This window comes from Oryx dammah, unplaced genomic scaffold, assembly GCF_014754425.2.
Source record: "Oryx dammah isolate SB20612 unplaced genomic scaffold, SCBI_Odam_1.1 HiC_scaffold_5, whole genome shotgun sequence".
In the NCBI taxonomy this organism is placed as follows: domain Eukaryota; kingdom Metazoa; phylum Chordata; class Mammalia; order Artiodactyla; family Bovidae; genus Oryx; species Oryx dammah.
The window spans coordinates 27,371,520-27,396,348 of record NW_024070189.1 but is presented as its reverse complement, the minus strand read 5'-3'; the positions used below and the strand labels follow the sequence as shown (position 1 = coordinate 27,396,348).

The 24,829-nt window shown below is 36.2% G+C and overlaps 1 protein-coding gene and 1 non-coding gene across 4 annotated transcripts in view; one reads left to right on the top strand and one right to left on the bottom strand.

Annotated features, from left to right (window-relative positions):
* XRCC4 (X-ray repair cross complementing 4) overlaps window positions 1-24,829 on the top strand; it is a 283,891-nt gene that overhangs the window by 79,941 nt on the left and 179,121 nt on the right. The window lies entirely within an intron of this gene.
* On the bottom strand, window positions 12,746-12,817 carry TRNAS-ACU. Its single transcript has one exon. It is a non-coding gene; the product is annotated as a tRNA-Ser (tRNA).

Genomic DNA, 24,829 nt, shown 5'->3' with positions numbered 1-24,829 from the left:
AGTTCAGTTCAGTTCAGTCGCTCAGTCGTGTCCGACCCTTTGCGACCCCATGAATCGCAGCACGCCAGGCCTCCCTGTTCATCACCATCTCCCAGAGTTCGCTCAGACTCATGTCCATCGAGTCCATGATGCCATCCAGCCATCTAATCCTCTGTCGTCCCCTTCTCCTCCTGCCCCCAATCCCTCCCAGCATCAGAGTCTTTTCCAGTGAGTCAACTCTTCGCATGAGGTGGCCAAAGTATTGGAGTTTCAGCTTTAGCATCATTCCTTCCAAAGAAATCCCAGGGCTGATCTCCTTCAGAATGGACTGGTTGGATCTCCTTGCAGTCCAAGGGACTCTCAAGAGTCTTCTCCAACACCACAGTTCAAAAGCATCAATTCTTTGGCACTCAGGTTTCTTTATAGTCCAACTCTCACATCCATGCATGACTACTAGAAAAACCATAGCTTTGACTAGACAGACCTTTGTTGGCCAAGTAATGTCTCTGCTTTTTAATATGCTGCCAATGTTGGTCACAGCTTTTCTTCCAAGGAGCAAGCATCTTTTAATTTCATGGCTGCAGTCACCATCTGCAGTGATTTTGGAGCCCCCCAAAAATAAAGTCTCTCACTGTTTCCATTGTTACCCCATCTTGCCTTGAAGTGATAGTACCAGATGTCATGATCTTAGTTTTCTAAATGTTGAGTTGTAAGCCAACTTTTTAACTCTCTCACTTTCATCAAGAGGCTCTTTAGTTCCTCTTCGCTTTCTGCCATAAGGGTGGTGTAATCTGCATATCTGAGGTTATTGATATTTCTCCCAGCAATCTTGATTCCAGCTTGTGCTTCATCCAGCCTGGCATTTCTTATGATGTACTCTGCATATAAATTTAATAAGCAGGGTGACAATATATAGCCTTGACGTACTCCTTTCCCGATTTAGAACAGTCTGTTGTTCCATGTCCAGTTCCAACTGTTGCTTTTTGACCTGCATTCAGATTTCTCAGGAGGCAGCTCAGGTGATCTGATATTCCCATCTCTTGAAAAATTTTCCACAGTCTGTTGTGACCAAGACTTCCCTCATGGCTCAGATGGTAAAGTATTTGCCTATAATGTGGGAGACAAAGGTTCGATCCCTGGGTCAGGAATATCCTCTGGAGAAGGAAATGGCAACCTACTCCAGTACTCTTGCCTGGAAAATCCCATGGACGGAGGAGCCTCGCGAGCTACAGTCCATGGGGGTCACAAAGAGTCGGACACAACTGAGTGACTTCACTTTCACTTTCACACAGTCTAATGCTTTGGCACAGTCAATAAAACAGAAGTAGATTTTTTTCTGGAAATCTCTTTTTCTATGATCCAACGGTTGTTGGCAATTTGATCTTTGGTTCATCTGCCTTTTCTAAATCCAGCCTGAACTTCTGGAAGTTCATGGTTCACATTCTGATGAAGCCTTGCTTGTTGAATTTTGAGCATTACTTTGCTAGCATGTGAGATGAGTGCAGTTGTGTGGTAGTTTGAACATTCTTTGGCATTGCCTTTCTTAGGGATTGGAATGAAAACTGACTTTTTCCAGTCCTGTGGCCACTGCTGAGTTTTCCAAATTTGTTGGCATATTGAGTACAGCACTTTCACAGCATCATTTTTCAGGATTTGAAATAGCTCAACTGGAATTCCATCACCTCCACTAGCTTTGTTCATAGTGATGCTTCTTTAGGCCCACTTGACTTCACATTCTAGGATGTCTGGCTCTAGGTGAGTGATCACACCATTGTGGCTATCTGGGTCATGAAGATCTTTTGTGTATAGTTCCTCTGTGTATTCTTGCCACCTCTTAATATCTTCTGCTTCTGTTAGGTCCAAACCATTTCTATCCTTTATTGTGGCCATCTTTGCATGACATGTTCCCTTGTTATCTCTAATTTTCTTGAAGAGATCTCTAGTCTGTTCCATTCTATTGTTTTCCTCTATTTCTTTGCATTAATCACTGAGTAAGTCTTTCTTATCTCTCCTTGCTATTCTTTGGAATTCTGCATTCAAATGGGTATATCTTTCCTTTTCTCCTTTGCCTTTTGCTTCTCTTCTTTTCTCAGCTATTTATAAGGCCTCCTCAGAGAACCATTTAGTAACCATTTAATTCAGTCTCTCTTTAGGACTTATCTTTTTGTTGTTTATAGATTGCTGTCACCTAGGGCCAGAAGAGAAAATGCAGAGCTCTCTGCCTTCCTTCCCTCTCCCCACCCGCCACAATGAAAGGAGACTAGATTTAAACTTGACCACTTTGAAGCATTTGTATTTAAATTTGTCATATGGTATTCTAAATTTGTCATTTTTCAGGCACTTAATATAGCATTTATATGAGCCAAGATTGTTATAAGTGCTTTGCAAATATAAGCCAATTTAATAATAAAGCAACCGTGAGCAGTTGATACTATCATCCGCATTTTACAGATGAGGAAGCCAATAAAAAGAGAGACACAAGGCCTTTAAGTGATAATTTTGTTCTCAGTTCTTTTTACTTTTATTGGATGAATAATAAGAAACTTTTCACTCTATGATTACAAATAATACCTTTTAATAGATAAGAATAGAAATAATATCTGGTGAAAGAGGTCTAGGGAATCTTTGTAATACTTATTATTATATTCAACTCCATTTATATATTTTATTTCAATTCAAATCAGTTGCAGTTTTTAAAATCTCAATAGAATGAGGTGCTAAAAGAGCACTGATTTGCTCCAGGTTTACTCATGAAGTACTATTCTTTCCTTGACTCACCGTATTTGTTCATTTGTCTCTTCTATTAGAAATGTAAAGAACTTTAATAAGTAGACTACATTTTCCATCTTGTCCTTGAACTTGGACTCATAATTTCCGTGAACTTGCTACTTTGCGCTTACTTATACCAGCAACTGTTCAGTACTGTTACCCTAAAGTCTGGTTAGCCATATACCTTTAAATATTATTTAGTCTCTTTGAGTAGGTATTGAAACCCAAGACTGATGTAAAATTTACGTTCATTTATTTTCTGCAGTGAGGATGCTATTTCTCTTATGTAAGGTTAACCTGCTTGATCTTGTCATTTTCAACTAAATTAACTGTGAACTATCTGAACTTCACTTGGCTATTCACTAGTTGATCTGGGGCGGGGCGGGGGGGGGGGATAAAATTAACTGCATTTTATTTCCTTTCTTATCTTTGGATTCCTATTTTAATGACAGTCAATTTGTAATAGTGGAATTTATGGAGTTCGCCAATTTCTGTTAACTCCCAACTATCTCTTAACCTGTACCTGGAAGGCTTTTGATTAAATCTTAAGTTATATACCTACTAAAATGTATCACACATTTTGCCACTGAGGTATTTATAGCTGTGTCTCCTTTTTGTTTTTAATACACATTATTTTCCCATGCAAATATATCTCTAAAGTTACTTGGTCTCTAGAAACATAAATAAAGAACAGATGGTTACCACTCCTTGTGACGAATACAGTGGGGACAGAGGACTTTCATCACATCATGGTCAGCATGCTCACTGTCATGTGGCAGACATCTGTGGCTTTTTGAAATAGTCCTTGCTGCTGCTGTGGAGTCTCTCAGGTCTGGTGTCAGTCCTTTTCCCAGTAGCTTATTTTTAACCAATTGGAGTTCTTAGTTATTAGTCTGGAAAAAAAGAAAAAGATGATTCTGAATAAATAAGATTTAGAAAGTATCCTAAATAAAGCTGTTCTTCTTTTGGATTGTCTGAAGTTGTATGAACTGATTCATTAATGTTGATTGAAATCTCATTACTCATCAGCACTGCCAAATTTGGGAATTGAATTTCATTAGTGAAATGATCTTAATGGACGTGTTTCTGTACTTGTATACCTGTGGACAGAGCACTGTAAAACAAAACACTGCAATTTAATTCATGGAGAAGACCAAAGGTAAAAAGTTAAATCATGAGTTATATCAGTACGCTTCCAATATTTATGACTTTGGTATCCAAGTCATGATCAAACTCTTAAGGGTCTGGTGACCAAAATGATCATTAATTTTCTATAATCATGAGTTTTAATTTCTGAGTCACAGATTCTTAGGTGGGAGAGTTGCCTACTTATCCACATATAATATGATGTTTTGTTACAGTAACCTTTGAAGTACTCAAAATGCATCTTTAAGAGAAAATGTTTATCAGGTCAGAAGGAAAATTTTAATGAATCTGGAAAATACTCTTAATTTGTACAAAGGATATCTGAAACATGTCTTCTGAGAGCAATGTGACTTTGAAAATGTTAGGAGCTAGTAGAAAGGTTTATGTTTTGTAAATGTGAATTCCTAGAAAGTGAAAGTCACACAATTGTGTCTTTGTGACCCCATGGACTGTGGCCTGCCAGGCTTCTCTGTCCATGTAGTTCTCTAAGGCCAAAATACTGGAGTGGGTAGCTGTTCCCTTCTCCAGGGACTCTTCCCAACCCAGGGATAGAATCCAGATTTCCAGCATTGCAGGTGGATTCTTTACTAGCTGAGCCAGCAGGGAAGCCCAAGAATCTAGGTCTCCTGCATTGCAGGAGGATTCTTTACTGCCTGAGCCATCAGGGAAGCCCCAGAATACTGGAGTGGTAGCCTATCTGTTCTCCAGGGGGTCTTCCTGACCCAGGATTCAAAACAGGGTCTCCTGCATTGCAGGCAGATTCTTTACCAGCTGAGCTACCAGGGAAGCCCTAAGATATTATAAAATCTATCTAGCATGTCAAAGGTCTTCCTGTATGAAGTTTGTAAATAAATACTACAATACAGGGCATTAAGGTTCTTAAAACAAAATGAAGCAAATAAACAAAACCAAAAATTATTAGTTGTTAACTTAAATGATAATTTTTAAAAATTACCTGATTCTTAGAAAGAAATTTGAACTATTAGGAAGTCTTATCCATTCTTAATGACCTTTGATAACTATATAATATTTTACTAAACAGAAAAAAAAAATCTCAGTTTTATACTATTTAAATTATCATGAAATTTGAAACTGTAGAATATATAATACTTAACTTTATTTTTGGAGAAGGCAATGGCATCCCACTCCAGCACTCTTGCCTGGAAAATCCCATGGACGGAGGAGCCTGGTAGGCTACAGTCCATGGGGTCGCTAAGAGTCAGACACAACTGAGCAATTCACTTTCTCTTTTCACCTTCCTGCATTGGAGAAGGAAATGGCAACCCACTCCAGTGTTCTTGCCTGGAGAATCCCAAGGACGGGAGAGCTTGGTGGGCTGCCGTCTGTGGGGTCACACAGAGTCGGACATGACTGAAGTGACTTAGCAGCAGCAGCAGCAACTTTATTTATCAGCAGAGCCTAGGAGTGAATTTCAGATATTTAAGTTGTCTTTCAGATAAGCTTTTGTTAATATTTTACAGTAATATTTTAAATAAATTATTCTTTTTAAAAGTAAAAATTATTACTTTTTAGTACTAAGATCAAGGACAGGAAATTTAAAAACTTAACAGTTTGATATATATTTTGGACATCTAATATATTGTTTTGATGTTTTTCTGGTTAAAAAAAACTTTCAATCTCTCATATCTTCTCCTAAGCTAAATAAGACTGCATCTACACATCATATGATTTTATTGTGTTAAAGACTGTAAGAAATTATTCAGAGTAAATTGATAATTACAATGTAAAAGTTGTTAAGAATATGAATTTTCTTTATGGAGGACATATAAGTTATGATTGTATTCCATTTGATGTGTTTATTTTAATTTTAAATAACTAAAATTATTTTTTCTCTCAGTGCTCTAAATAATGTGAAATGTTAAAGAACCTATAATCTGATAAGATAATATTTAAAATAATCCCATTATAAAATAGCATCATAGAGTTTTAAAACTGAACAAATATGCAGAATTAGTTATAACTTTTCAATTCAAAATGAAAACAAATGTGAAAGTTTCCTGATCCAGAGCATAGTGAAAAAAACCCTCTTTTCTAAATAAGTATAACCTATGAAAGTATTAATAAAATTAGTTTGTGTAAGGAGATATTCTTTCTGAAAAATCTCTTAGCATGTCTTGAGGTGATAAACATGTCTATGATTAGGATAATCACTGGACATAATTAATTTTATTAGATTTAACTTAAAATATTATGAAGAAGACACTGAGAATTGGAGTATTTTATGTCCTAGGTAGAAATCTGTACTAGTGGAAATACTGCATGTTGAAATTGCTGAGAACACTGATGAATAATCCTCCGGCCTTTTGTAAATCCAGGTGGACAGAAAACATGACCTTCTTGTCATTCACATTTTTGCTGAGCTGAGCACTCAGTAGATATTTAATGATATTCATGGAAGTAATGTGAGTGATTAGAAAAGTGTTGTATGGATTTCTAGGACTGACGAGTTCTATAAGCTTCCATCTCATTCCATGTACATAAAAATGCTGAGGCATAAAAAGTGGGGTAAAATCTCCAGGGGATGAAAATTAAAAGATAACTTGAAGCTGGAGTTATGCTTCATTGGCCTGAGAGGTCATTTGGCCAGTATAATTCTAGGGGATTGAATTTAATGTCTACACAGTGGTGGGATATTAGGGATTCGTTGTGGGAGGCAGGGCAAGGGTGAAGAGGGAGCGAGCATCCCATGCTCATGTTTGAATAGAGTTAGACTTTACACTGTCCCCACAGCACAGGGATCTCAAGCCAAGAGATTGTCATAAATAATTTCTTGAACTCTTGCAAAAGCAATGGTGAGCTATTTAGAAGGTAGTACAAAGTCCATGCAAATAGGAATCTTTTGGAGAGACTATTCCTTATGAGGGTAAATTTAAAATTAAAAACTCCAGCCCACATGAATTATCTAACGACATAGTAGCAATCATGTTAAAAAGCTAGTTATTACCACAAATATGAAATAATATAAAAAATACAGTAACATAAAACCAGCATACTTTAAGTGATTATGCATAGTTTAAAGGAATATGAAACATTATAAAATGGGGCAAAGGAAAAGTAAATACTTGGAAAATAGAGAAACAAAGTAATGTGTAGAAATAAATTGGTAGATCAATTATGTGAATATAAATTCTCCTATTACAAGACAGATTCTATGAAATGCAAAATCCAACTTTAGATATGTTTATAAGAAACATATCTAAAACATAAGGATCAAAATAGTTGAAAACAAAGATAAAAGTAATGCATCAGATAAATATTAATCAAAATATAATTTATAATGGAATTTTATTATTATACCAAGCTATACTTTAAGCATGTTTTGTGTCCATCACTGCTTGGGTGTGTGTGTGTGTGTTAGTTGCTCAGTCGTGTCTGACTCTTTGCAACCCATGGACTGTAGCCCACCAGGCTCCTCTGTCCATGGAATTCTCCAGGCAAGAATACTGGAGTGGGTTGCCATTACCTTCTCCAACACAGTCTCTAATTTTCCACATTATAAAATGTGGTACCAGAGTTAATCCACCTATAATTTATAGTTGGTCCTTGTGTCTGCAGTTTTCATCTGCATCTAACAATTCAACCAACACAGAAGCAGCCAGTATTGTAGTATTTTACTATTGAAACATACCTGCATCTAAGTGGAAGTGAGCAGTTCAAACCCATGTTGTTCAAGGGTCAACTGTAGTTTTACTGGATCATAAAACAGTTGATACTTCATTTGCCTGTTATCTCATTCTGAAGGAGTGTGGATTAACCCTATAGTTTATTTGAGAACTGCAGCTGCCTCCTACCAATATATTCAGTAAGACTGTGCAAGAATAGCTTTTTCTAGCCACTCATGAAATGAACATTTAAATAGCTGTTTCATTATCTATTTCTGATTATAAATTCTAGCAACTCTCCTTAAGACTCTGAGTTTTACTGCCCAATTAAGGCAAGGGGGGAAAAAAAAAGACATTAAAGGGGACCACCACTTTTATTACCTTGGACACCAGCTGTGGTCTGTAGAGGGCCAGCCAATCAGATTTAAGTTGCAAACCTTATACACGGTAAGCATCTCATGGACATATCCTTGAGGGTGCACATGAGCTGCCATTGGCCCACATAAAGATAAACTAAAATAGAGAGTCAGCACAGAGGAGAGTCAAAATGGAGGTGGGGAGTAATCTAACAAAGTTCACCAAGAAACGAGGTTAAAAGAGCTATAGTTTGGTTAAAACTAACAAGAGGTTGGGAGTCAGCCCAATTTTATTTGGTGTATATGTTTCCCTTGTGGCTTCCCTTGTGGCTCAGCTGGTAAAGAACCTGCCTGCAATGCAGGAGACCTGGGTTCAATCCCTGGGTTGGGAAGATCCCCTGGAGAAGGGAAAGGCTACCCACTCCAGTATTCTGGCCTAGAGAATTCCATCAACTGTATAGTCTGTGGAGTCACAAAGAGTCAGACATGACTGAGTGACTTTTACTTCACTATCAATTCAGTTCAGTTCAGTCGCTTAGTCATGTCCAACTCTTTGCGACCCCATGAGTTGCAGCACACCAGGCCTCCCTGTCTATCACCATCTCCTGAAGTCCACCCAACCCATGTCCATTGAGTCGGTGATGCCATCCAACCATCTCATCCTCTGTCATCCCCTTCTCCTCCTGCCCTCAATCCTTCCCAGCATCTATACTTTAAGCCAATAAGTGTTGATAGGAATGGGGGAAACCAAATGACTAGGAAAATATTACAATTCTGAGAACCTGTGTTCACCTAAAGCAACAATTAACTGATTCAACTAACTGAGTTGAAAATTCAATTTCAGTTGAAATTTAAAGATCAGATATCATGTTGAAAGTTTGTAAAACATTTCTCTCAAAACTCGATATATTAAGCATATGAGAAAACAGAAATTAGAAGATGTGAACAGTGTATTTTAACAAGGTTACTCGGATGGATAAATAGATAGGTAGATAGATTAATAGGTAGATTGATAAGTAGACCCCTTTATCTAACAATTAGAGAATGTACTTTTTCCTCAAACTTACTAAAGGATGACAATATTTAACTATATGTGCTGTGCTGTGCTGTACTAAGTTGCTTCAGTCATGTCCGACTCTTTGCGATACTATGGAACGTAGCCACCAGCTCCTTTGTCCATGGGATTCTCCAGTCAAGAATATTGGAGTGGATTGCCATGCCTTCCCCCAGGGGATCTTCCTGACCCAGGGATTGAATCCATGTCACTTATGTCTCCTGCATTGGCAAGTGGGTTCTTTACCACTAGCGTCACCAGGGAAGACCATTTAACTATATACTGTGCCACAAAAAAGGCTCTAGAGGATCAACATAGAGTTCTAATTTTCTATAAATACTTAATTACAAAAATACTTAATACTTAATTATTGTCTCTTCCACAAATATAAAACATAGACATAAGAAAATTCATGGGCTAGAGAAGAAATTTAAAGAAAGGTTATGAACTATTTAGAATTGAACAGCATCCAGAAAAACACTGTGTATTGAAACTTGAAGCTAAAGAGTTAGCATAGTTTTTAAATGTATATTTTAGCAATGATTGAACATAATGAGCCAAGCTTTCAACTCATGTCATGCAATCTAAGATTAAGAAACAAGGTATACAGCAAAAAGAATCCTTAAGGTGATGCTGAAGGGAGATCCAGAATGATGGCACTACAGTTAACTTAGAGAGCATTGGTCCATTTTGGAGCAGGAATTGGTCAGAGAGCTACAAGGGGTAAATTTGAGGGGGCTGGTGGGAGGTGTGATTATTTGATATTTTGGATTTTCTTGAGTTAAAGGTGAAAGTTTCCAAATGTGAATTGTTTTTACTATTTCCCCATTATTATTTACCACCTATTTTATGCTTCCATTTTAAAAAGAATATGTTTCAGATTTATTTTCTAATTTTTTGGAATGTAGCCATTTTTATAGTTTATTTCCTTTTAAAAATTATGAATGATTTTTTTTATTGTTTGGCTAAGTATAAAGGGAAGTACTTTTGTTTGATTTAGAATGAATGCTGATTGGATAACAAAGACTACCCCCTTGAAAGTGTTCATCTGAGGACAGCTCTTAAACACAATTTTCTCAGAGATTTTCATATATTTGTTGATTTGGAGTAGACTTTCTTTTTTTTTACCTTATTTTTTTAAAATATAAATTTATTTATTTTAATTGGAGGTTAATTACTTTACAATATTGTATTGGTTTATCTAAAGAGAACTATTCTCTTTAAGGAGAACTGATTGTTTACAAAAGAATGATGAAATACACAGCAAGTGCTATACTTACTAACAGAAAATGGACAAATTGTGTCACAGACTGCTTGTCTCCCTCAAGAGACAAAGACTAGACCAATCTGTACTATCCTTCTATATTAAGTTAGAACAGCTGGAGTTTAACATTTTTCTTCTCTCAATCTAAAGACTGGAAAATGTTCATATTGGATCTTACTCGTCTTTTACACTTTTGGTCTCCTGTGTTCTTTTTGGCTTGCAATCTTGGTTAGTGTGCAGGATAAGTTTGAGGGGAAAAAAATCCTTCTCATTTCAGGATGAAATATTTAAACAGGCTGTGTGTTTATTACTGTGGAAACCAGACAGTAAGTATGACTGTAAACAGAATGATTTCAAAAGACTTAAATAATTAAATACCAAGAAAACTGTAATAATACTATCATTCTTTCATAACTTTTATATCTATCATAATTATTGAAATGCTTTCAGAAATAATTTTCTAATTCTTGTTAATATTTTGTCATACATTTAAAGAATTTTAGTAGAAATACAGTCATTTATTTTGCTGACTGGAGAAACTTTTGTTGTACTTGTTTTCCTCTATCATGATGGCTAGAACCTTCTGAAACTGTTAAATTCTCAGAAATTGCTTCATAATATTTTTCATATTTGTTAACCACCAATGAAATAGTGACTTTGTAACTTTGCTGCATCCATCTGCTTTCTTCTCCTGTCTTGGCATGGAAGTATATTCTGAGAACCTTGTTGTGACTGTCTAACTCTTTGATATAGACTTAAGATTTGATATAACACAAGCTATTTTTCATTCAACTTAGTGGCTAAACACCAGCAACAAATTTCTCATTTAGTACCGGGTAGGACATTTGGGTAAAGCTAATGAGACCAAAGTTTCTGGAAAATGAATCCAGCTTGACCCTGATTCGTGGTGGTTCAACCAACCTTATCTTGAATGAGTTCTTGTTTCATTCAAGAAATTGTGTTTTCTAAGTTAAATGTATTAGTTTTCTATTGTTATATAACAGATTGTCACAAATTTAGCAGTTAAGGACCATTCATTATCTCACAGTTTCTATAGGTCAGAAGTCCAGCCTTGGCACCACTAGATTCTCTGCTCAGGATCTCACAAGTGTGAAATCAAAGTGTTAGCCAGACTGCATTCTCACCTGGAGCTCAGGTTTCTCTTCCAAGTTCAAATGGTTGGAAAAAAAATAAAATAACAGTGTATATTTCCTTGCTGGCTATTAGCCAAGGATCATTCTCGGCTCCTAGAAGCCACTCTTATGGCTCTCTCCATCTTCAAATCCAACAACAGAGAATTTCCTTCAAGTTAACTCCTTTCTCTGTACAAAGATCCCACTGCATTTTGAAGATTTGATTTGATCAGGCCCACCGGAATAAATCTCTCTTGTAAAAAGTCAGCTGTACTGTATAATCTAACCTAATCATGGATGTGAATATCTCATTAAATTCACAAATTCTTACACCATAAAAGGAGAGGATTGTACAGGCCACATACTTCAGAGGACTAGAATCTTGACAGCCATCTTAGCATTCTGCCTATCATTAAGATAATAGATGCTATTAGGCATGTATTTCTTCAGTTTCTTTTGTCCGTCTTCATATGTATGTATATTCTTTTCTTCCTTTAGTTTCAGGAAAGAAAGAATTTTTATTCTAAGTCTAAATTCTTCTGTCGTGGTCTTTTCCACCACTCCTTGAATTCACTCTATTAGGCCTGCATGTGTTTCCCCTCTCACACTCAGCCTTACTCTTATATTTTCATTTTCCCCCTCTTTATTATTTGCTCCTTCCCTTCAGCTTATATGTTGCCTGGTTTTCAGTGCTTTTCATTCAAGTTCTTTTCATTCTAAATTTGTCTGCACTTTTCTATAGCTCAGGTTTAAGTCCACCATCTTCTTTGCAGGAACTTTTCCAAAAAACTGATCTTCCTGTCTCTGGTCCTCCCTACTCTCATCTACTACCAGAGGGACATTTCTAAAATGCAAATCTAATCATACTATTCTGCTTACAAATCATCTGAAGTTCCACCTTGTTGCCTTTACCAGAAGACCAAATATGGACTATAGACATGGTATGTTTGACCCTTACATGCAGAAGACACTTTAGACAAGTTTCCAATAGCTTAAATCAGAAGCTTATACCTACCTAGAAATCTAGATTTCTGATCTTTCTTGAGAAATTAAAAATCTTAGTAGTCTGGTCCACATCTTCACAAGGCAGCTACTTCTACTGTTACTACTAGTAGCTGTCCCTGTGGATGGGAATTGCTCTGTGTACTGTGCCAGCCCATTAACTTTGTTCATTTATTTTACCTGCATAGCCCCTGAAGACAGTAACTTTACAAACCCTAACCTAGAGAATAAGGAATAAATGTCTTAGCATGGCATTTATCATTTTCCTAGCTTCATCTCATTCATAGAAAAACAGAAAGTGAAGTCACTCCTTCGTGTCTGACTCTTTGCGACCCCGTGGACTGTAGCCTACCATGCTCCTCCATCCATGGGATTTTTCAGGCAAGAGTACTGGAGTGGGTTGCCTTCTCCAGAGGATCTTCCCAACCCAGGAATTGAACCTGGGTCTTCCGCATAGTAGGCAGATGCTTTACCATCTGAGCCACCAGGGAAATCAGTCCCATTCATAATTTTCAAATTATTTTTCATCTTAGTTGACTGATTGCATTTCAGTGTCTCCTGCAAGATTATCATTTTCATAAGGACAGAAAATATGCTTTGTTTATGCTTTCATTCTCAGCCCCTAACAATTTCTAACACATACCAGGAACTCAGTGAAATTGATTTCATTGGTGCTGATCGTACGTTCACACTTACATGCTGATTTTATGTGTTCATATGTTTGCTAAAAAGGCAGTGCAGGCAAAAGTAGGTATCAGTTCTCTAGCATTATTGGAAAAAATCTTAAAGCATAACTTTATGATTACCAAAAGTGAATCAATAGAGTCATTTTGAGTGGCAGAGGATAATCATTGTAATACTGTTTTAGTGACACTGGTGGTTGAAACCGTTCAACACTATCAGTGTCTTATTCCTTTTATTTTTATTTTTTTGTTTTATTTTTAAAATAAATTTATTTATTTATTTTAATCGGAGGTTAATTACTTTACAATATTGTATTGGTTTTGCCATACATCAACATGAATCCGCCACAGGTATACACGTGTTTCCCATCCATTCCTTTTATTTTTTCATTGGAGTTTAGAAATTTGATCTCTTCTTATGGTGTTATATGTTCAGAACATAGAGAAAATAGGGCTTTCAGTTGATGTTAATTCCTTTCTCTGTGAGATACTTAAAGACTTTCTGTTTGTTGACATCCATCAATCAAAAATATTTCTTAATGCAACTTTTCTAAATTGGTTTCCTAACCATTGCTGTTCACTACAGAGCATTTTGAACTATAGCTCTCTAAAGTATTTTTGAGAATGAAGATTTGGGTTATTGGAGAATTAAATACAGGTGATTAGTGGAATTTCTGCTATACTTCTTTATTGTTGCATAAAAACATGAAAATGTAAGTGAGTTATTGAACATGGAGATATCCAGAAGATTAAGTTTATAGTGCTTTGTGTCCTTAAATTGTTTTGTTAGGGTTTATCTCTACAGATTTTAATTGTTCTTCAGAAATATCATGTTGAACTATTAAAAAAAAATCTGTTTCCAGTATCCCACAGAATCATTTTTTTCATGGAATGAGAGGTAGATACTCATGTTAAAAGGAGTCATAGATTGTTGTTGGCAATGAGAGGGAAGTCATATTTAATCCAGGACAGGGTGGTTCCTCTCAGTTACTCACTGATGAGACAGATACAATGGAAAAATTTACATCATTGCTCCTTTTCTCTCTCTTGGTAAAATTATTAACAAATTCTTTTTGTGATTCTCTTTTTGTGTTGATCTCATAGATTCAAATAATTCTGGACTGTTCCCTTTTTCAATGATAGTTCATAGTGATGATATGAATTGTCTACAGGAAATTATTTCTGCATATGTTCCAACAACAGTCATTATTTGTGATATTCTCTGATTTTATTTTTAGATATTGTTCCAGTATTTTTTTCTTTTGTTATTTATAATGTTCAGTCCACACTTATAGAAAAAAAAACTTCAATAAATGTAGTTCTTACCCTCTTCACATTTTTTTATTGAGTTGGCTATAGGATGGCAGAGCACAGTGAGGAAATTTTGGGAAACGAGTATTCTTTAGGACATAACCGTAAGCTCTTTAAGACAGAACTACTACCTGTATTAGAGTTTTCAGAAGGAAAAAAAAAAGTATCTCCTATATAAAATATCTATCTGTATAGATACATTATAAGATATTTGATCACACAAGTGTAGATGCTGAGAACTCTCACAATCTGGAGACCCAAGAAAGCTGGTGGTATAATTCAAAGACCTGAGAGCTGAAGAGCTGATATTGAATTTCCAGTTCAGGTCTGAAGCCCTAAGAACCAAGGAGAATTAGGGGCAGGAAAAGATCCATGTGGCAGTGAAGTTGTCAGACAGAGAGAGAATTTAACTTTGCTCTGCCTTTTTGTTCTAGTCTGGCTCTCAGGTGTATGGTTAGTGCCTGGCCACAACAGGGAGGGCAATCTGTTCAATTCAGTCCACTAATTCAAATGCTAATCTCTTCCAGAAACATCTTTACAGGCAGACCCAGAAATAATGTTTAACCATCTCTCTGGGCATCCAGATAAAACTGACATATAAAATAAAGCCTCACACTAGGTATTGATGGTCTTGATATTGAGGGTCTGATTATGGTCCTGTATATTGATATGCTTAAAATTTCATGTGGCTGCTATAATCCCCCAAATGTGCTTGTCTATTCTGAAATTGATGTACTTGTGAAAAATTTAATAAGCACTTAAAAAAAATTGAAGTATAGTTGATTTACAGTGTTATGTTAGTTTCTGCTTTATAGCAAAGTGATTCATATATATATATACACACACACTTTTTTAATACTCTTTTCCATTATGGCTTATCACTATATAGTTTCCAGTTCTTTATAGTAGGACTTTGTTGTTGTTTATCCATTTTATATATAATAGTTTACATGTTAATGAGCATTTTAAATAATACTTTACATACTATATAATGGGTATTTTTTTTGTTATAAGAGTCTCTTTGTGGGCAGAGACAGTGTTTTATTTCTTTGTACCTTTGCGATATATATTTGGTTCAGTTCAGTTCAGTCACTCAGTCGTGTCCGACTCTTTGCGACCCCATGAATTGCAGCATGCCACGCCTCCCTGTCCATCAACAACCCCCGAAGTTTACCCAAACTCATGTCCATCGAGTCGGTGATGCCATCCAGCCATCTCATCCTCTGTTGTCTCTTTCTCCTCCTGCCCCCAATCCCTCCCAGCATCAGAGTCTTTTTCAATGAGTCAGCTCCTTGCATGAGGTGGCCAAAGTATTGGAGTTTCAGCTTCAGCATCAGTCCTTCCAATGAACACCCAGGACTGATCTCTCCTTTAGGATAGACTGGTTAGATCTCCTTACAGTCCAAGAGACTCTCAAGAGTCTTCTCCAATACCACAGTTCAAAACTATCAATTCTTCAGCGCTCAGCTTTCTTCACAATCCAACTCTCACATCCATACATGACCACTAGTATTTGGTTAAAAAAATTCCCTTAAACTGTTTACCGGAAGGTATAAGAGTGAACAATTCTTTGAAGTTATATGGTAGTTTTTTGTTTGTTTGTTTTTGAATGTCATTCACATAGGGTAAACAGGTTGGACAGCAGTATTACTCTTAAGTTTTTGAAGTTCAGAGATCAAAAACACAGCTTATTGGCAAAGCAACCTCATCTAGACTATAATATTTATATTTGATATATATATCTTGTTCTGGAATTTAAGTACCAAGAATGTGGATAACATAAGGAAGTTTCAAGTTTTAGAGTATTTTGTACATATCCTGTTTTCTTCATGTTTTTAGTTTCAGCCAAAAGGAAAACATGTTGGAAGAAAGAAGTGTATTAAGAATAACCAGAATTCAAATTTAAGTGTCGGTCTTTGATATCACATTTAGGTCTTAGGAAATAGCTATTAAAAACAATTTAATTGTTACACTTGATAACCTCAAAATTTAAAGTAGACTTTGAATATATGTTTATTAGAGTTGTTGCTAATATATAGGATTGTTAAAAGTAAAAAGCTCAGTTAAACAAATACTAAACAAACAATAATTTGCATTTGAGATAGATATATACCAGTAGCTATTCAAGTCCAGAATATTTTTCTAGATTGTAGAGTCAAGGTGGTCAGATTTCTTAAAATCATTCAGTGGAGATCTACAGGGATGACTTTTGAGGGCAAAAATATATTAAGAATATCCCTATGGATGAGAATAATTTGGTTAAGGGGAAGATACAGACAGAATGAGAAAAGCCTCTTTTGGCCCCACTTCCTGACGTTCAAGCTGGTTTAGAAAAGGCAGAGGAACCAGAGATCATATTGCCAACATTCCCTGGATCATGTAAAAAGCAAGAGGGTTCCAGAAAAACATCTATTTCTGCTTTACTGACTATGCCAAAGCCTTTGACTGTGTGGATCACAATAAACTGTGGAAAATTCTGAAAGAGATGGGAATACCAGACCACCTGACCTGCCTCTTGAGAAATCTGTATGCAGGCCAGGAAGCAACAGTTACAACTGGACATGGAACAACAGACTGGTTCCAAATAGGAAAAGGAGTACATCAAGGCCGTATATTGTCACTCTACTTATTTAACTTCTATGCAGAGTACATCATAAGAAACACTGGACTGGACGAAACACAAGCTGGAATCAAGATTTCTGGGAGAAATATCAATAACCTCAGATATGCAGATGACACCACCCTTATGGCAGAAGGTGAAGAGGAGCTAAAAAGCCTCTTGGTGAAAGTGAAAGAGGAGAGTGAAAAAGTTGGCTTAAAGCTCAACATTCAGAAAACGAAGATCATGGCATCTGGTCCCATCACTTCATGGGAAATAGATGGGGAAACAGTGGAAACAGTGTCAGACTTTATTTTGGGGGGCTCTAAAATCACTGCAGATGGTGATTGCAGCCATGAAATTAGAAGACGCTTACTCCTTGGAAGAAAAGTTATGACCAACCTAGATAGTATATTCAAAAGCAGAGACATTACTTTGCCGACTAAAGTCCATCTAGTCAAGGCTGTGGTTTTTCCAGTAGTCATGTATGGATGTGAGAGTTGGACTGTGAAGAAGGCTGAGCGCCTAAGAATTGATGCGTTTGAACTGTGGTGTTGAAGACTTTTGAGAGTCTCTTGGACTGCAAGGAGATCCAATCAGTCCATTCTGAAGGAGTTCCACCCTGGGATTGGTTTGGAAGGAATGTTGCTAAAGCTGAGGCTCCAGTACTTTGGCCACCTCATGTGAAGGGTTGACTCATTGGAAAAGACTTTGATGCTGGGAGGGATTGGGGGCAGGAGAAGAGGGGAAGACAGAGGATGAGATGGCTGGATGGCATCACTGACTCAATGGATGCGTGTCTGAGTGAACTCCGGGAGTTGGTGATGGACAGGGAGACCTGGCGTGTTGCAATTCATGGGGTCACAAAGAGTTGGACATGACTGAGCAGTTGAACTGAACTGAACTGAACTGAATGCCTGGCAGAGACATTACTTTGCCGACTAAGGTCCGTCTAGTCAAGGCTATGGTTTTTCCACTAGTCATGTATGAAATGTGAGAGTTGGACTGTGAAGAAGGCTGAGTGCTAAAGAATTGATGCTTTTGAACTGTGGTGTTGGAGAAGACTCTTGAGAGTCCCTTGGACTGCAAGGAGATCCAACCAGTCCATTCTGAAGGAGATCAACCCTGGGATTTCTTTGGAAGGAATGATGCTAAAGCTGAAACTCCAGTACTTTTGCCACCTCATGCGAAGAGTTGACTCACTGGAAAAGACTTTGATGCTGTGAGGGACTGGGGGCAGGAGGAGAAGGGGACGACAGAGGATGAGAAGGCTGGATGGCATCACCGACTCGATGGATGTGAGTCTGAGTGAACTCCGGGAGTTGGTGATGGACAGGGAGGCCTGGAGTGCTGCGATTCATGGGGTTGCAAAGAGTCGGACACGACTGAGCAACTGAACTGAACTGAACTGAATGCCTGGCTTCTGTTTCCTGTGAGACTAATGTTCAGTAAACTGGAATATTAGCTCTGTCCAGTTTAGGAAAACAACCTAACCTTATGGGCACTATCTTCTGTTTATTCACTTAAAATTACTACTTCCATAGTTATTCTAAGGGCACATGGACTGTGACAGTTGCTATCACTTAATATATAGAATCCCTTTGGGAAGACTTTAGGTGCAGTCATTTCAAAAGCAGTTGGCTATCTCCATATAACTTTCTTTGGTTTATTCAGTGGCCCAGGTAGCAATATTTTGGTGGCAAATTTGAGTTTATCCGAAGCATGAACTTGTCAAAACTTGTCATGATCTTGAGAAATTTACTTGCCTAGTTTAAAAGTTAAATAAACCTGTTGGCGCTACCTTTCTAAAAGGAACTCTGTATGTGCACACCAGACAGCATGGCCTCCTTCAATTTATAGCCAAGCACTGATTTATAAACTTAAATCATGATGATTTTTAGAAAGTCTACATTCTGTAGTTTTTTGAACTGACTTATTAAAGGGAATGCTTCCCCCACCCAGCATGTTGTAACCATGACAGTAGGTACTAAAGTGTTTCCAGTGGTTAAACATATATTTTTGATCCAACCTTTTGAGTCATACAAAGAAAAAGCATTTTTTAAAAAATTTTATGAAATGTTCATTCTATGTCTGACTTTATTTCCCTAATGGCTGTGAATTTTCATGTAATCATATTTCTCAGTATATACTGTATTTTCAGAATGCTACCCTCCTTTCTACTACTCCCTTACATGAGTTACAGATTCATCCTTTAGCACCCCATTGAATGAATGGAGATTACTACATTGTCAAAACACAATAACTGCTATACCATTTGGACATTTTTTGGCAATGAGTAAGTGTTCTCATTTGAGATTGCTTCATAAGAAACAGTTCACAGAAGTGGAACTGCTGTATGCCAAAAGAGTTGATTTCTTTTGGACTTTAACTGACTAGATTTCTGGTTTTAATATTTGCTAACAGCAAGGTGTTATTCTATGTAACATGACTTATTTACGTAGTTACCACAAAACATTTGGTATTTCATCTAGTAATGACATTATTTCATTGAAAATAGCAATTTTAATGCTGTACTATTTTGACATTTATTTATACTTTGAGCTTTTAAAGACTAAAGATTCAGGTTATAGTTTGTATCAATTTTTTCTAAAATTAATCTATTAACATTGTAGACCTCATAAAATACTACTGCTCTCTTTACATTTATGTAAAGCAAATATTCTACCTGATGCATCTTTCTGTGATGTGGATTGCCTTGTAGTATACCTGGTAGGAACTAAAGAATATTTAATCAAATTTTAAATTTTTATGTAGGATTCTACAAAAACTTACTGACTATATACCATGTATTCCTTGTATGACTTTAGCTGTAGATGCAGAGCTCAAAATCTGAATGTATTCAGTCATTTATTGACATAATACTTGAAACATACTAAGTACTCAATAAGTGTTATTATTATTAGAAAAATATTGTGGTATAATTTGATTTATTCCATCACATTGGATAGTGAATCATATTCTCTGAATATGTCTTATTTTGAGGATAGTAATTCATTGACTTATGGTATCTAATTTTGTTATAGAAATCCAGTGCTATTCTAATCCTTATAATTAATTTACATATAATCTATTTTATTGCTCTGGAATCTTTTTTTTTTTTTTTTTTACTTTATTTTACTTTACAATATTGTATTGGTTTTGCCATACATTGACATGAATCCACCACGGGTGTATACAAGCTCCCAGTCCTGAATCCCTCTCCCACCTCCCACCCCATATCATCTCTCTGGATCATCCCCATGTACCAGCCCCAAGCACCCTGTATCCTGTATCGAACATAGACTGGCACTTCATTTCTTACATGATAGTATACATGTTTCAAAGCCATTCTCTCAAATCATCCCACCCTCTCCCTCTCCCTCAGAGTCCAAAAGTCTGTTCTATACATTTGTGTCTCTTTTGCTGTCTTGCATAAAGGGTCATCATTACCATCTTTCTAAATTCCATATATATGTGTCAGTATACTGTATTGGTGTTTTTCTTTCTGGCTTACTTCACTCTGTATAATCAGGATTCTCATTTTGTTCCAAATGCTATGAAGTTTGATGATGCTGTACCTTGCTGTGAGATCCCTGTTAATCAAGTGTGCTGGGACCTTTCCATTTGGAAATTTAAATTTTTCAGTTCATGCATTTCTTCTGCTTTTTAAATTCCTTCTCTTTTTTGTCTCTTTTGGCTAATTGTGTCATGTGGAAATGGCAACCCACTCCAGTACTCTTGCCTGGAAAATCCCATGGATGGTGGAACCTGGTAGGCTACAGTCCATGGGGCCTCAAAGAGTTGGACATGACTGAGCGACTTCACTTCACATGCTGTGGTAAAGAACCCGCCTGCCAATGAAGGAGACTTAAGAGACTTAGGTTCAATCCCTGGGTTGGAAGATCTCTTGGAGGAGGGCATGGCAACCCACTCAAGTATTCTTGCTTGGAGAATCGCCATGGATAGAGAAGCCTTGCAGGCTACAGTCATGGGGTTGCATAGAATTGGATGCATGACTACTAGTGAGGCTTGTTCTGCATGAGCTCTAGGACTGGAGATTTCATGTGAGGCACAAGTCACATAAACATGGCTCTTACCTGGTTTGAGTACTCTCAACTTGCTGCCTGCTTTCTGTCATTCTCCAGTCCTTGAAATAGGGTTTTTTTTTTTTTTTTTTTTGCAAATGGGAGAGAACCATCAGAGTTTATTATTGTTATCTCTAGGAGCATTAATCTAATACAGCTTACCTTGCTATTATCTAAACTGGAACTATCTCAATGTTAACTTTTAATTACATTTTTGTTTGCAAGAAAATTCAATTAAATGAATGGTTACCATCCATTGTGCTCTCCAGTTCTTCTCAATCTCATTAAAAATAGTTGCTAATTTTTATACTTTACAAGTAGATTTTCTATTAGGTAATTATCACCTAAAATAAAACACCTTGAAAAATTTGAAATTTTTTTTAGACCAGTAATTTCTTTTTATCTTGTCTCTAGGTCAATAACAAAATAAATCAAAGTATTACTAGTTTTCTATATAAATATTTTTGATTGAGATTTGGTTGTTAGAGATCTGCCACTACATTATTATAGGTGCTTTTTTTAGGATTCTTAGTGAATATTTTGGGATGAAAAATCTGACAGAAGCATTTTTAATTCATAGTTTAAAAAGACAGTTATTAAGCTTTGTGAAGATTTTTTGAAAGAAACTCATAAGCCAAACAAAAAATGAACATATCTTTTTCTGGATTCCTATACTTTATTACTTCATTTAAACTCGGATTTAAAAATACTTGGTACCTCTGTGGCTTGTTAAAGATCACGTGTTTTGAGTTTACTGGTTTATAATAACTGATTTTAAGGAAATGAAGTTATAGTTAACACAAGTGTTTATGATTTTTTGTTGTTGCTGTTTCCAGAAAGTTCTAATGTCAATACAACACCTTTAACTAGTCAGGCTATTTCATCAAATATATATAGTTCAGTGCTTCAGGAGTGGAAGAACGGAGGTTGGCTTTAAGTTTATGCAATTTTTTAAATGGCAAAAATCCAGGATTTATAATCAGAAAAAAATACAAGATTCTATTGTTTCAGTTAAATTTTCTTAAGAGAATGTTATGAGGGGCCTGAGCAGTTCTTACTAAACAGGGTAAACTGGTTTAAATACAGAAATAAATCATTCCATGATATTTCATACTATGTCCTATTAAGATATATTTCCTAAGTATCTCGTAGTAAGATATTTTATCATGTTGTAAGTTTCCCCGCTGCCCTCAGTGTTTGCTTCCTTATTGTTTCCATGAGGCCTTAGGAACTAAGCAACAGCAACAGTGATCTCCCCAGTGAGATTTTTGTCTGTCATAGCCACACTGGAATGCTACTGTGTGTTAAAGTAATCAGCCACTTTTAGAAGACATATCCAATTCAAACTGACTCTAGAGAGTAGAGTTTTTTGTGCCGTTTGGTGTTATGTCCATTGTGGTTTATTTGTAAAATTCTTCATGGCCAGCCCTTATATTTTGTTCATGAATTTTTTATAGGATAAGTTATCATTTTGAATGCAGTGGTTACAATTGCTTGTGTAGGACACCACTTAAAATAAATGTCAGAATTAGGATTCTAAAACAGAGATTGCTTAGATTCCCATATACCATATAATGCTTTTTATATGACCAAGGAATTCAAGATAACAAAAAACAAGACTAAGTAGGCGGTTACATTCATATTTCTACTTACAGATCATTTGGTAGTCTTATTAGCTACAGTGTAGGGAGTCTGATTAAAAAATAAGCAGACACTATGGATAAGAGTATGGAGGTTCCTCAATAAACCAAAAATAGAACTACCATCTAAGAGTGGTACTCCTGAGAGTATATCCAAAGAAAAAGAAAACACTAATTTGAAAAGGTATATTCACTCCAGTGTCACATGCACCCCAGCAGCATTGTTTGCAATAGCTAGGATATGAATTTAAGTTTCCATCTAGAGATGAGTAGATAAAGGATATCTGGCACACATGCAATGAAATATTACTCAGCCATTAAAAAAATGAATTTTTTGCCACTTGCAACAACATAGATGGCCTTGAAGGGTGTTATGCTTAGTGAAATAAATCAGACAGAAAAAAACAAATACTGTATGTGTTCACTTAAATATGCAATCTGAAAAATAAAGCTAATGAATGAATGTAACAAAACAGAAACAGACTCATAAATATAGATAACAAATTAGTGCTTACCAGTGAGGAGAAGAGTTGAGAGAAAGAGCAAAATAGACAAAGGGGATTAAGAGACATAGACTACTAGGTATAAAATGAATAAGATGCAAGGATATAATGGACAGCACAGGGTATATAATCCATATTTTATCATAATGGTAATTGGAGTATAATTTATAAAAATATCATATCATTATGGTGTACACTGGAAATTAGTATAACATTGTTAATCAACTATACTTCAATTAAAAAAAAAGTTTAAAAAAAGAAAATGGAAACAAAAAATTAACAATGAGAAACAGTCAAAGGACATAAAAATAATTCTTGATTAAAAAAGTGTAGTGATCCTGAATGGAGAAATTGCTCTGTAATTCATATTAGAACTTCCCTGGGGCTTCCCTGGTGGCTTAGATGGTAAAGTGTCTGCCTACAATGCGGGAGACCTGGGTTCAATCCCTGGGTTGGGAAGATCTCCTGGAGAAGGAAATGGCAACCCACTCCAGTGCTGTTGCCTGGAAAATCCCATGAATGGAGGAGCCTGGTAGGCTACAGTCCATGGGGTCACAAAGAGTTGGACACGACTGAGCGACTTCACTTTCACTACTTTTATATTAGAAATAAGAATTCCTTCTAAAATAACTTGAAAATGAGCATGATTCCAAACCAAATTCTCATATATTATATATACATACATACATATATATATATATATATATATGTTTGTTTGTTTGTTTGTTTTGCTTTTTGCTTTTGGCTTATCTGAAGTTCTGATATGTGTCATCTTTCCCATGTTCTCTTGGTTAGAATTAGAAGCAAGTCACAGATCTACCTGCACTTCAGGGGAGGGGATTACACATGGCCTGAATAATTGGAGGGTGGGCAGACTGGGGACAGTCGTAGAGGAAATGCTGAGTATTTTGTAAGCACTCATTTTTCTGTACGTAATCTTCTGAGGGCTTTTTATTAGAGTGAGTTCTGAACTTGTTACTGTAGTCCACAAAATCCTATGTGATCTAGTTCCCTGTCTACCTTTCCAATCTCATCTCTGTTCTCCATCTCAGTTTTCAGAAGGACTTGTTCTGTGACCACTGTATCTAAGCATACTCTGCCCTCTAGTCACTATCTTATTATCATTTTATTTTCTTCATTAAATCTGAAACTGGGTGAAATTATTATTTGCTCATTGGTGTTGTCAGTCCTCTACTAAAATATAAAGACCAAGTGAGTAGACAAATTGTTTTTCTTGTTCAAAAGAGTGTCTCCAATGCCTAGCACATAGTACATACTCAAAAAGTCTGATAAATGAATGAATGAATACATTTTATATTTAACCATGTAAAAAAGGGAATGGTAATTTGACTCATATATAGCTCCTATCTTTTTGTGGCATTTGGACTAGTACAAGGAAAAAAAAAAAAACAGTATCTACTACTGTAGGCAAGAATCACTAAGAAGAAATGGAGTAGCGCTCATAGTCAACACAAGAGTCCAAAATGCAGTACTTGTGTGCAGTCTCAAAAATGACAGAATGATCTCTGTTTGTCTCCAAAGAAAACCATTTAATATAGTAATCCAAGTTAATGCCCCCATCACTAATGCCAAAGAAGCTGAAGTTGAACGGTTCTATGAAGATCTACAAGACCTTCTAGAACTAACACCAAAAAAAAGATGGCCTTTCCATCATAGGGGAC